This window comes from Rhinopithecus roxellana, chromosome 8 (genome assembly GCF_007565055.1).
Source record: "Rhinopithecus roxellana isolate Shanxi Qingling chromosome 8, ASM756505v1, whole genome shotgun sequence".
Classification (NCBI taxonomy): domain Eukaryota; kingdom Metazoa; phylum Chordata; class Mammalia; order Primates; family Cercopithecidae; genus Rhinopithecus; species Rhinopithecus roxellana.
The window spans coordinates 73,060,901-73,075,769 of record NC_044556.1 but is presented as its reverse complement, the minus strand read 5'-3'; positions in this window follow the sequence as shown (position 1 = coordinate 73,075,769).

Here is a 14,869-nt window from a genome sequence, read left to right as displayed (position 1 = left end):
ACTCCAAAGACACTGCCTGTTCTTTTGTCTGTTCTCGGTGGGCACCAACATGGGGACTGTACTTCAGGGTTGATGCTGGCCATTTGGTGGCAGTCAGGAGTGGGCACTCAGGAGTCTCTGCTAGCAATTCTCATGTGTCCATTCTACACTGGATCCGTAGAATGAGGGAACACAAGTGTCTTCTCATAGGATTTGTGGAAACGATCGTTGCAGAAAAATACTTAGCGAGAGAACAGACTTCAACTCTCTGAAGGCTGATGACCACCTGGTTTTCATCTCTTCTAGTTTATGTCAAAGCTAAATTAGGTCAGATAGGAAATGAGTCAGAATCCCCAATTCAGTAGTAACTTACAGGTCTTGTGATCCAATCTGCCACTATCCGTTAATTACCTATAGGTCATCCCTGAGAGGTGGCCTCCAGCTTCTGCTTGAATTCCTTCAAGGATGGGAGGTGCTCACTGTGGCTTTTCTAATCATCTCTGATTGTAAGAGACACTGTGAAACTTTTATCCATCAGTCCTGTTTCTGAAGTTGTACAGTACAAATCTAGTTTTTTTTTTTTTTTTTCCACTTGTTAAGCCTCAACTATTTGAAGACATCTACCATGTCTTCTATGAGACTTCTCCAGGCCAATCATCCTTACTTCCTTCAACTCTTATTATTTTTTTTTTCCTGAAAGGTTATTCTTTTAGTCTTATTTATTAAAAAAGCAACCCATGTTCATTCAGCAAAGACAAGTAAAATGGTGAAAAACAAAAATCAAAACTACATCTATTTGGTGATCATTATTAATGTCTTATGTTTCCTCACAGGTTCTCTTCTGCATGAATGATAATAATAGCCAACAATGTGTGTGTGTGTATATATATGTGTGTGTGTATGTATATATGTGTGTGTGTGTGTATATATATATATATTTGCATTAAAAAGTGGTTTTAAAGGTAACACTTTTTGAAGTACTTATTAAGTGCCAGCAACTCTTCCAAGCTCTTTGCATGTATTAAATCAGTTAGTCTCCCCACCCATTTGAGGTAAGCATCCTTATTTTTCCCCATTCTGTAGAGAAGGAATCTGACATTTAGAGGTATGAAATAACTTTCTTAGCAGGACTGCCAGCATTTGAACACAGGTAGCACGACCCTGAAAACCTACATTGTTGTTCACTAGATAATTACTTTTCTAAAAACAAAACAAAAAAGCACTCAATAAATAGTAGCTATTATTACCCCTTTTAAGGGAGCAATCTTCTTAATTGTTGAACTCTTAAAAGAAGGACTAAGGGATGGCTCAAACCTGTAATCCCAGGGCTTTGGGAGGCTGAGGTGGGTGGATTCCTTGAGGTCAGGAGTTCAAGACCAGCCTGGCCAACATGGCAAAAACCCATCTCTACTAAAAATACTGAAATTAGCTGGGCATGGTGGCAGGTGCCTGTAATCCCAGCTTCTTGGGTGGTTGAGGCACAAGAATCTCTTGAACCCAGGAGGCAAAATTTGCAGTGAGCCGAGACCGTGCCACTGCACTCCAGCCTGAGCAACAGAGGGAGACTGTGTCTCAAAAAAAAAAAAAAAAAAAAAAAAAAGGACAAAGGGAGATGATAATATTTTCTTGGGGAGGGTTGTTATAAACATTAATTGAGATGTTTGTATGCCATCTTTCTGGATGCCACCAAGTGACATTCTTTTTTTTTTTTTTTTTGAGACAGAGTCTCACTCTGTTGCCCAGGTTGGAGTGCAGTGGCGCGATCTTGGCTCACTGCAAGCCCCACCTCCCAGGCTCACGCCATTCTCCTGCTTCAGCCTCCTGAGTAGCTGAGACTACAGGCGCCTGCCAACATGCCCAGCTAATTGTTTGTGTGTGTGTGTGTGTGTGTGTGTGTTTTGTAGAGATGGGGTTTCACTGTGTTAGCCAGGATGGTCTCGATCTCCTGACCTCGTGATCCGCCCGCCTCGGCCTCCCAAAATGTTGGGATTACAGGTGTGAGCCACCATGACTGGCTGCCACCAAGTGACATTCTGAAGGAGAATTCAAGCACCTGAAAAGCATAACGTCTCATATGTCAGGATTATTTAAGGCATATTTTTCACTCCTTTGCTGCCCTGTTTATCTTTGGTCCATTGAGCTTTACCCAGAGAGACTAAATTCTTAATATCAGTTCAAATAAAACTTAATATTTTTTTTTCTTGAAACACACTCATGCACAGAGAAGCAGCCTAAGATTGTGTGAGGACTGAAGTCAAGCTGCCTGGGTTCAAATCTTTCCTATTTTCTAGCTGCGTAACTTTTGGCAAATTCCTTAAACTCTCTGTACCTCAGTTGCTATCTGTAAAATGGGGATGGTCATCATAACACCTGCCTTCAGACTTATAATAACTAAGTTACTTAATCCATGCAGGGCACTTAGAACAGGATTAGACCTTCTTTTCCACGTTACAAAGCTAAGTAAAGTTTTAGAGAATTAATTCTTATTTTGGATTATTCTTACTTATATGCCTCATACTCTTCAAGTGAAAGAAAAGAGATTTTGAGAGAGAATAGTTCAGAAAAACAGCTGTAGGGATCTTTTTTACTTGGCAAATTCCAACTCTTAGGGGTGAGGAACGCTTATGCGTTATGAACACCAGGTGGCGCTGTAAACAAGTACAGTAAGGAGATCTGCACTTCCCTCTGGGGTGCCGGCCTTGGGTTGTGCTGCTTGTGCCTGGCAGCTCTCAGAGCTGGAGAAGACAGAGACCTAGGCCTCTTTTTTTTTTTTTTTTTTTTTTTTTTAACAACTTCAATACATAGGAAGTTGAGAAATTCAAAGAGTTACAAAAAACTGGTAGAATTTGTTTATAAGTTAACACCTTATTAAAATGATTTCACAATAGTGTATTTATGTCAGGAAATAATTTTATGGAGTAGTGAACATTACCTTTTAAGAAATAGAAAATCTCCAATAGGTGCTATTGCATATTTAAACTCACAAATAATTTCTTAAAAACTAACTTAACAAACCCTAAATTATAATAACTATGAGTAGCCTCATTTGGTTATTCATAACCCAATTCACAGCCAAATGTACATATATGAGGCCCAAGCCCAACAGCCCCCTGGCTCCCCATCACCACACTTTGGCTACACCTTTCTGCAGAGAAGAGATTGACCATAATCCCTTTAGAATTGTGGTTTCTTGTCTAACCTTTTTCCAGAGGGGTAGAGATTTTCTCAGAGAGAGGGAGATTTTCTCTACTGGGTACCTTCCTAACTTCTTTTCCATCCACTGCTCCCAGGCCTAGGTTGTCACTTCTTTCCTTCTTGAGACTATCCACTCCCGTACCTAAGCCAGGGTGGATGTCCTCACACTTGCCCTTTGGTCCTCCTCTTGGAAACAATACTTTCCAAGCCAAAAGACATCAGGAAACCATGGGGAAAGATAAGTGAATTAATATTTATGGAACATCTACTGTGGGCCAGGCACTGTCCTGGGTGCTTTATGTACATCAGTCATCTCACAACAACCCTCAAAAAGCCAGCTGATTGCTTATCACCATATAGCAGGGGAAAAACATGCTCAGAGAAATTGGGCAGGTCTCCCAAAGTTAAACAACTGGCTAGTGGCCAATGCCACATGTTTTTTCTGAATCCCCATGTGATTGAATCCAGTGGAGAGGGAGGTCAGGACCAGCCACTCAGATGGTGATGAGTCTGCAAAGGGATTTCTCCCTTTCCATCTGTGCCCGAGTTTTGTCAGTTTTATCAACCCACTGCCTCAAACATGAGCTCACTTCTCTGACTTCCTTCCCACAGCTTTGCTTAGTTCAGAGCTTCATTAGACTTCATGGCATAATCTACACTTTACAAACTGATAAACTAGGCTTTTAATCCCAGCTTTACCTTTTACTGGGAGTGTGACCTTTGGTAAGTTACTTACCTTTGCTTACCTCAGTTTCCTTATTTGTAAGGTAGAGATGATTATGTCTTTCTTGAGTGGTATTGTAAGGATGAAATGAAACCACATACACTAAAAAAGAAAAAGAGCCTCCTTCTCTCCCTTTTCCTTGGTCTGAGCGTTGATGTATCCATTCTGTGAATGTACTGAGCACCCACGATGTGCCAGGAATTATTTTAGGCACTTAGGACACAGCAATGAATGAGGCACACATATTTCCTGCACTCAGAGTGCATGGTGTAGACAGAAAAGAAAGAATTAGAGGCTAGATAAAAGTACAATTTCAGATGGTGCTAAATGTTGGAAGAGAGTAAAACAGGGTCAGATAATAGAGATCTTTGACCATCCTGTTTCCTTTGCCCAGAATGTCCAATCACTACTCCTCCCCTGCTGAACTTACTGCTCTCTCAAGGCCCCCTTCAAATGATAATCTCTGTGAAATCATCACAGCTCACTATGAACTTTAATCATGCCCTCCTCTAGACTTTCCCACTGGTTGTCTAAATCCACCTGCGAGGCTGCGGACATTCACTCATATCTTACTCATTGTTCCATTCTGCACACCTTTGTCCCACCCTCAAGCAAAGCTCCTCGAATATACTGAAGAGGAAAACTGACACTGTAACCCCAAACAACTACCTGATACCTTGGTTTGTGAGTGGCAAATCCGAGAGTGGGGAGAAAGGAGACAGGCAGCCCGATCCCTCTAGATGGGGACAAAGGAACAAACTTCCAAACAAAATGAACGATTCCCCTGGGATGTGTGTGTGTGTTTGTGTGCACACACCCATGTGCTCATGACTGTGTGTAGTGTGTGTGCCTGTCCGTCATAGAGGCAGGGATGAAGGCTGATAGGAGGGAAAATCTACATTTTCTAGCAGGAAGGATACTAGTTCTTTTGTTTGTTTTTTCCTAAAAGGCTTAAGAAGCCTTCCTGCAAAAGGCTGGATTTCTGGGAGCCACTTAAATGAAGGCATTTTGCACATGAAAGACGTGTAGAGTCTGAATATGGTCACCTGCCCCTCACTGCCTGCAGTGAGCGGTCGGCCACACGCATCACCCCAGCTCCAGCACCACAGTAGCAGATTCATCCTTTTTAATGAGATACTCAGAGTCTGAGCACTCCTCTCCTCCCTGGGGTCCTAATCATTTCTCAGACAGTGGCTGCCCTGCACCTTGAAATTCAAGTTTTTTATTTGTTTCCCTTTGCAACTCCAGCCACAGCTGGGTGAGGAGGTGTCGATGGGAGGAGAATGGCTGTAGAACACCTGTCACAGAGTTCTTCCCAGCCCCTGTGGGTGGGCAGGGAGATATCCCGGTTTTGTTCTATCTGTTATGAAACCTGAGGAGAAAGCTAAATCTGGCGGTACTGACTGAACTCCCGGGTCGAGAAAAGCTGCTTGAGAGTCTTGGGCACAGAAAGGAATCCAAGCCAGCAGCCGTCATTTGTAGAGCTGCGTTTGTTCCCCACAGGAACCTGAACTCAGAGGAAATGCCAGCTGAGTTCTTCTTGCCCCATCTGTGACAGAATTCCAGCTGTTCCACGATAGCAGTCTGGCTTAGAGAGTGTAGTGGCTTCCCTACACTCCATCAAAACAAAGCAGGGTGACATGTGAAGATACTAATTTTGGCTCTATTTTTACTGCTGTAAATGTATCTGCAAATGGCCACCAAAAAGTTAACCAGGTCTTGTGTTCCTTGCCTTGGGGAGCTTTGGGAGAGAGGTGAACAGCATTTTCCAGGCCAAGAGAACTTTGTTGGCGTGTCATGTAAGTAGAGGACATTGAAGCTAGGGTGGAGGAGGGGGAGACAGAAGCAGCCAAAGGAAAAGAGTTTTGAGGGTTCTCCTAGAACAGGAGGGGAGGGTATTGTGAAGACCTTCCTGTCCAAGCATGGCACAAAAGCCATGACATTGCTCCCTTGAAGCACTCACAGAAGTTTGGAAAATAAACGAGTAAACACGTTGATGGCGGTGAATCCATAGTGATCCGCAGCAACCTCAATTCTTGCCTCCTCAGAAGAAAGAATTCGACTGAGGGGCATCAAGCAGAAAAGGAGACCAAGGCAAGCTTTAGGGCAGGAGTGAAAGTTTATTAAAAAGCTTTAGAGGGCCAGGGCGCGGTGGCTCAAGCCTGTAATCCCAGCACTTTGGGAGGCCGAGACGGGCGGATCGCGAGGTCAGGAGATCGAGACCTTCCTGGCTAACACGGTGAAACCCCGTCTCTACTAAAAATACAAAAACTAGCCGGGCGAGATGGCGGGCGCCTGTAGTCCCAGCTACTCGGGAGGCTGAGGCAGGAGAATGGCGTAAACCCGGGAGGCGGAGCTTGCAGTGAGCTGAGATCAGGCCACTGCACTCCAGTCCGGGCAACAGAGCGAGACTCCGCCTCAAAAAAAAAAAAAAAAAAAAAGCTTTAGAGCGGGAATGAAAGGAAGGAAAGTACACTTGGAAGAGGAACAAGAGGGCGACTTGAGAGATCAAGTATGCAGTTTTGACCTTTTGACTTGGGGTTTTAGACGCTGGCATACTTCTGGGGCTTTGCGTCCCTAATCCCCTGATTCTTCCCTTGGGGTGGGCTGTCCACATGCACAGTGGCCTGCTGGCACTGGGGCAGGGAGCACGCACAGTGTGCTTACTGGAATTGTGTGCATGTTCACTTGAGACATTCTTCCCTTGCCAGTCAAATGTCTCTAAAGGTCATATACCAGTTAAGCTTTGCCATTTTGCCTTGTAATGTGCATACTTGAGCCCACTCACCTGGCTCCTGGGATCAGGAAGCTGCTGATCACCAGTTTCAGGTGTTTCTGTTTATTGGGAGACCGCCTTCCCCTGGCTCTGGCTAAAACCAATTATCATTTTAATGAGACATTTAACAGTCACCTGACCATCATCTGATAGTCGCCTAACATTCCTGGTGTGTGTGTGGGTGGTGGCGGTGGGGGTGGAGGGGTGCCTATCCTGCCCTGCTCATGTCTGACTAGCAGACATGAGATACCTACATTTTGTTACCTACTGTAACAAAAAGAGACCAGAGTAACTGAAGGCCAGGTCAGAAGGCCTTCCCTAAATGCTGTAGCCTCTATAAGACCTCCAGGATTTTTGCACAAATCTGAAAGGAGGAGCCCCAAGTATGATTAAATTGACTTTCTGGTCAATTAGGAGGGATGAGGTTTAGAGCAGATTACATCTGTTTTAAAGAAATAAATGAGGCCAGGCCTGGTGACTCATGCCTGTAATCCCAGCACTTTGTGAGACCAAGGTGGGTGGATCACCTGACATCACAAGTTTGAGACCAGCCTGGCCAACATGGTGAAACCCCATCTCTACTAAAAATACAGAAATTAGCTGGGCATGTTGGTGAGCGCCTGTAATCCCAGTTACTCGGGAGGCTGAGACAGGAGAATCGCTGAGACCCAGGAGGTGGAAATTGCAGTGAGCTGAGATCGTGCCACTACACTCCAGCCTGGGCAACAAAGGACGAAACTCCATCAAAAAAAAAGAAAATTAAGAAAGAGAGAAAGAGAATGAAAAGAAGAAAAGAAAGAAAGAAAGAAAGAAAGAAAGGAAGGAAGGAAGGAAGGAAGGAAGGAAGGAAGGAAGGAAGGAAGGAAGGAAGGAAGGAAGGAGAGAAAAAGAAAGAACAAAAGAGAAAGAAAGAAAGAAAAGGTAATACTGCTTATACTCCTAAGTTTTATGAAACAGATTATATACTTGGAACAAAACATTAGCAAAGCATCCCAAATGCTCTTCTTATGAGTAAACAGTAGGGCAGAGCTGGGAAGCAAAACCCCTAATTCAAGGGACCTTGCTCTCAACCTTGTAAAGCCACGAGTTGCAGGAGAAAGGTGGGCAACTAACATCCTGCAAGGAGTAGTGTGTTAGTTTGCTGGGGTTGCCATAACAAGGTGCCACAGACTGAGTGGCTTCAAAAAACAAAATTCGGCTGGGCATGGTGGCTCATGCCTGTAATCCCAGCATTTTGGGAGGCTGAGGCAGGAGGATCACTTGAGCCTAGGAATTTGAGACCAGCCTGGACAACATAGTGAGATCCTGTCTCTCCAAAAAAATAATTTTATAAAATTAGTTGGGCATGGTGGTGCATGCCTGTAGTCCCAGGTATGTGGGAGGCTGAGGCAGGAGGATTGCTTGAGCCCGGGAGATCGAAGCTGCAGTGAGCCTGGGAGATGGAGGCTGTACTCCAGCCTGGTTGATAGAGTGAGACCCTGTCTCAAAAAAACAATAAATAAGTAAATAACCAAAATCAATTTTTAATTCTGGAGGATAAAAGCCGAAGATCAAGGTGTTAGCTGGGGTGGTTTCTTCTGAGGCTTCCCTGTGTCTTCACATGGTCTTCCCTCTGTCTTTCTGTCTGTCTCCTTCTCTTCTTATAAGGATGCATATCAGATTGGATTAGGGCCCACCCTAATGACCTCCTTTTACCTTAATTATCTTTTTTATAAAATATATTTTTTTCTTTTTTTGGGACTGAATCTCACTCTGTTGCTCAGGCTGGAGTACAATGGTGTGATCTCAGCTCACTGCAAACCTCTCTTCCTGGGATCAAGGGATTCTCCTGCCTCAGTCTCCTGAGTAGCTGGGATTACAGGTGTCTGCCACCATGCCCGGCTAATTTTTGTATTTTTAGTAGAGACGGGGATTTCACCATGTTGCCCAGGCTGGTCTTGAACTCCTGACCTCAGGAGGCCTTGGCCTCCCAAAGTGCTGAGATTACAAGCATAAGCCACCGCGCCTGGCCCACCTTAATTACCTTTTTAAGGACCCAATCTCCAAATAGTCACATTGTGAACTACTGGGGGTTAGGACCTCAAGATAGGGATATTTGGGGGAAACACAATCCAGCCCATAACATGTATTCAGGTCCCCTTTCTGCCCAGACTTTAATGCAAATATAGATTCACCAATCTGTCAAAAAAAAGGCCACTGAGAAAGGAGGCCACACTTCCAGGAGGAAATTACATCAGGGAGGAATAAATACAAGCCTGTGGAGGTGTGGTTACTAGAAGGGGAAGCTGAAAATCTGTTTCTTATCTGCCTACACTCTTGGTACTTCCTCCACATGGGCTGCAAAAGGGTGGTACCCCACACTTCAGCCCTGTTTGTTCTCTTTCACCCACTCCCACCCTCTGTGTACAGCCTGGAGAAAGCATTCTGATGTTTTAGTTTTCTTTCTCTAGCCAGTCTAGGATAAAGTCTGTCGGCTGTCTTTGCAGAAGCCTGCAAATATTTTGCTACAGAAAAGTGTTGTGGGAAGTCAGGGACCCCAAATGGAGGGACCAACTGCAGCCATGGCAGAGGAACATAAATTGTGAAGATTTCATTTTAATATGGACATTTATCAGTTCCCAACATTAATACTTTTATATAATTCTTTCTTATGCCTGTCTTTAATCTCTTAATCCTGTTATCTTTGTAAGCTGAGGATGTACATCACCTCAGGACCACTAATGCGTTAACTGTACAAATTGATTGTTGAACATGTGTGTTTGAACCATATGAAATCAGTGCACCTTGAAAATGAACAGAATAACAGCAATTGTCTGGAAGAGGGAAGACAACCATAAGGTCTGACTACCTGCGGGGTTGGGCAGAATAGAGCCATATTTTTCTTCTTGCAGAGAGCCTATAAATGGACGTGCAAGTAGGGAAGATATCCCTGAATTCTTTTCCCAGCAAGGAATATTAATAATTAATACCCTGGGGAAGGAATGCATTCCTGGGGGGAGGTCTATAAATGGCCGCTCTGGGAGTGTCTGTTTCATGCAGTTGAGATAAGGACTGAAATACGCCCTGGTCTCCAGCAGTACCCTCAGGCTTATTAGGGTGGAGAGAAAACTGCTCCCTGGTAAATTTGAAATCAGACCAGTTCTCTGCTCTTGAACCCTGTTTTCTGTTGTTTAAGATGCTTATTAAGACAATACGTGCACAGCTGAACATAGACCCTTCTCAGGAGCTTTTGAATTTGCTTTTGCCTTTTGATCTTTGCTTTGCCCTTTGCCTTATGATCTTTATTGGCCTCAGAAGCATGTGATCTTTGTTCTCCTTTTTGCCCTTTGAAGCATGTGATCTTTGTGACCTACTCCCTGTTCGTACACTCCTCCCCTTTTGAAGTCCTTAATAAACACCTGCTGGTTTTGCGGCTCAGGTGGGCATCACAGACCTACTGATATGTGATGTCACCCCTGGTGTCCCAGCTGTAAAATTCCTCTCTTTGTACTCTTTCTCTTTATTTCCCAGACTGGCTGGCACTTAGGGAAAATAGAAAGAACATACATTGAAATACTGGGGGCAGGTTCCCCCGATAGAAAAGTACCCAATCCTCTTAGTAAGCAAACCTCTTAGTTAAGAACCTACCTTATTGGACCATTTGGTGGGAAAAGTGTGGACCTAGAAGACTGGCCCTAAGGTGGGGCTGTTAAGATGTGACAAAACAAATGAAGGCTAAGCTGGTGCACATAATAATAACAGCTTCTGCTCCAGGAGACATCTGTGGGCTCCTGAATGGCTCTTCGAACTCTCGGATGGGTCCAGCCAAGAGGAGCCCCAGCAAATAACGTCTAATCATGTGGAGGCCTTGGTTCTCCTGGCTCTCCCTGTTGGGCTGCAGGCGGGTGGTGGCTGCTGTCTCTATGAAAGCCACAGCTCCTGCTGGGTCACCTGCTCTACTACTGCCCAGCCTCCAGATTCCTCCCCTTGCCCTGGGACACTCCAGCATCTCTTGCTAGTTTCCCTTGACCCTGCCCACACCTCTGTGAATGGATACTTCATAATCTCTCCTTAATAACTCATGTCAATGTGCCATCTGTTTCCTCTCAGGTCCCTGAGCTTTTCTATGTGCTAGGTGCTGTTATAAATATAAATATAAATATATATTTCCTCTTTAAAAAAAGCAGTTTGTTGAGATATAATTCACATACCATACAATGTACCCATGTAAAGGGTACAATCAATGGCTTTCAGAGTATTTGCAGATATATACAAACAATACCACAGTTAATTTTAGAACATTTTCATCACCTCAAAAGGAAAACCCCTGTCCCTTAGCTACTACCCTCCTCTTCCCCACACCCCACCCCTCAGTCCTGAGCAACCGCTCATCTACTTTCTGTAGATTTCTCTCTTTCTTTTTCACATGAATAGAATGATATAGTATGTGGTCTGTTACGACTGGCTTCTTTTACATAGCACAATGTTTTCAGGATTCTTACATGTTATTACAGCTTATGTCAGCACTTTGGTCTTTTTTGTAGTTGAACAATATTCCACTGTATGAATTTAACACATTTTATTTATCCATTTGTCAGTTGATGGACATTGGGTTGTTTCCACCTTTTGGCTATAATGAATAATGCTGCTATAAACATTCAGGCACAAGTTTTTGTGGACATTGTTTTCATTTCTCTTTGGTATACAACTAAGAGTGGAATCGCTGAGTTCTATAGTAACTCTGTGTTGAACTATTTGAGAACTTGCCAAACTGCTTTTCAAAGCAGCTGCACCATTTTATATTTCCATCAACCACATATAAGGGTTCTGATTTCTTCATATTCTCACCAACACTTGTTGTTATCTGAATTTTTTATTCTGGCCATCTTCGTGGTGGTGGCATCTCATTGTGATTTTGATTTCTATTTCTCTGTTAACTAATGGTGGCAAGCATCTTTCAATTAGCTTATTGGCAATATCTATCTCCTTTTATTCTCACAACTACTTTATGAGATAGGTGGACTATTAAACCCATTTTACAGATGAGAAGAATGAGGCATGGAGAGGTGAAGTGGCTTACCTAAGGTATACAGTGAGTGAGGGTTAGACTAGGATAGGAACTCTAGCAGGCAACCTTCATGCTCCTGTTAGAACACACTGCCTTTGCACAAAAGAACAAGAAGATTTGGGGGATGGCAGAGCAAGAAGGCAGGGTGGCCAAAGGACTTTTAAGAAGAGGAATATCTGCTGTGCCATTTAAAATAGCTTATGTTGCTGCATAGAAATCTCCTTCATTTCCATGTGTGAATGGTTATTTTGTGGAAAGCAAGGAAAGAGGGCCAAGTTCTTTAATGTTTGGGTTAAAGCCAGAGTGAAAATAAAGGAACAGTCACAAGCAATAGGGCAGGGACCAAGAACTCAGCTGGGGCAGAAAGTTGGAGCCAGAGCTAATAAGATAATATAGATCCCTTAATAATTCACAGAAATATGGGAGAGGGCTGTAGCTTTTCTACAGTCCAGACAGTTCAAGGAAACCTTATCTGGATCTGAAGGGCCTGGGAGACCCTCAGCTGGGTTTCATTTATAAAGTACTTTAGCACAAGTATGGCCATCCCCTCCCCAGTCCACTCCCACTCCCAGTCCACTCCCACTCCTACTCTTAACCTTGTATCCAAATGAACATGTGGGCACCAAAGCCTACTCTTTCCTCCTTCTATCTTTGTATAAACACCTGAACACACTGCCTTTGTTTCCGACCTTGAAAAGGCAGTAAAATCAACATCAATCTCCAAAATATCCCTCAAAGATGGGCCTATAAGAATTCAGAGAGTTTAGAGAACCCCTGCTTAGAAGCTTTCTCCCCTCAAACTCATCCCAGGAATCTTCTCCCTTTTACTCCCACTCCCACCCTCAACACCACACACACACACCCTTCCCAATTCACTGCCAGACTGCCTGATGGTTCTCTCTGGTGAGAGAAGCCAGGGTAACAAGAAGGAGGGAATGAGTCTGCAAATCAGGTATATTTTTGAATTTCCATTCTGCATCCCCAGCATCTGTCTGCTGATTTATCAAGAGGACCAGAGATCGTTTAGGAATGATGGACAGTCCTCTGAGGAAGCAATGTCAGAAGCATGATGAGCAGAAATGCTGAACAAGATGCTGGCTGGAGGGGAAATCAATCTCCCAGGCCGATTAGTTTGGGTGGGAGCCAACAGAGGCTGAAACTTGTTACAGCTACAGTCATCTTTCTTGCTACTTTTTTTTTTTTTTTTTTCTAGATCCTGGAATAAAATCAGATTAGCCTTAGTGCTCAAGGTAGTTAACTGTTCTGCACATGCCATGGCAATGTCTCAAAACAGATGACTATTATTTAAAAATTATGGAAAGATGACATGATGCATCTCTCCATTTGGTCTGTAAGATACTCAAGGACAGGGGCTAAGACCTTTCTTCTATGATTTATGAAGTAACCAGCACAACGCTGGGCCCAAAAGATCACTAAGCGACTTGCTGAAGGGCATAGGCTTAAAGTAGACATAAAAGGAGCTTTCTTTTTTTAAAAAAAGTAAAACAAAGAGACTTTGTCTAATCTGCCAGCTAAGAAATGAAAGCCAGATGAGTCCAATTCATTATGATGCATAGAGAATAAGATGGATAATTATAAACAGAGAAGCCCACGGAGAAGTTTGGAGAAGGGGGTTGCTATTCAATATTAAAAACATGATTCTCATACAGATATAGTCGAAGATTGATCTAATTCATTAGTGAGGGAACCAGTAGGAAGACAAATCCGAATCAAAGGAGAATGCAAGAGGCTGTTTTCTATGATCATTGAAAGTAAGGATGTAGGTGTGGGTCTGTTAGGCAAAACTGTTTAATGTCCTACACAGCAGTAAGATCAGACCCTTTGGGGTTGTGTTTTCTATTTGACAGAATTCATTTGCCTTTCTACTGAACAGGAGTCATTTGCAATGTAGCAATCTTCTCAAGTTAACATCTGATTTTACAGAGTCTGGCCCCTAATCATGAGTAATTGGAACCAGAAGAATGCTCTCGACTCTCTCTCTCTCTCTCTCTCTCTCTCTCTCTCTCTCTCTCTCTCTCTCTCTCTCTCTCTCTCTCTCTCTCTCTCTTTCTCTCTCTCTCGGCTCTCTCTCTCTCTCCCTCTCTCTCTCTTTTAAAAAAAAATCCTGGGCTGGCATACCAGGTGACAGTAGCAGTTACAAGTGTTAATCCTCTCAAAGGCCTCTGCGAGTTTAGATGGAAAAGTCAGGGAAGGAAAAGTAGGCAGGGTATGCAATGTGCCTAGCATCACTCTTGGTAAGCTACAACTTGCCTATAAATAAAACCACAATGCATGACCACCCATAAACCCAGAAAATGGTTTTCAGAGTGATCTAATCCAACCTGCAAACCCTGGCTTCTTTTCCTCCCCTGACATTTCCATCCACATTCTTTAGGTGGAAGATGGAAATAACCACCTACCTGAGGTGAATAGACTTACCTCTCCTTGTCTGACAGTTTAAGTCCTAGATTTATAAGCCAGTCTTTCCTACTAGGAAGGGAATTAAATCGTTGTTAAACAAGTGTTTGTTTTCTTTTGCTTTTTCCTTCACAGGCCAGGAGTCATTTCTCTGGATCCCACTCAAGTTTAGGTGGCTGTGCCAATAGCATCAACTGCATGGGCTGTATCTATAGACAAGTGGTATCTGACAGTAAGGGAATTGCTTGTTGAATGACTTGGAGGATCTCCTTGCCCTGTTGAACCAGGATTAATAAACTCAGCAATGGAGATTTGGAGGCTTTACTGTCCACCTCAGGGGATATGGCTTGGGAAGAACTCAAATTCACCTCTATGACATTCTAAAACTGGCAGAGGCAAATGAGAGGATTAACACTTGTAACTGTTACTGTCACCTGCTGTACTGGCCGAGGATTTTTTTTTTTTTTAATATACTTTAAGTTCTAGGGTACATGTGAACAACATGCAGGTTTGTTACATATGTATACGTGTGCCATGTTGGTGTGCTGCACCCATTAACTCGTCATCTACATTAGGTATATCTCCTAATGCTATCCCTCCCCCCACCCCCTCCCCACAATAGGACCCAGTGTGTGATGATCCCCTTCCTGTGTCCAAGTGATCTCATTGTTCAATTCCCACCTATGAGTGAGAACATGCGGTATTTAGTTTTCTGTTCTTGTGATAGTTT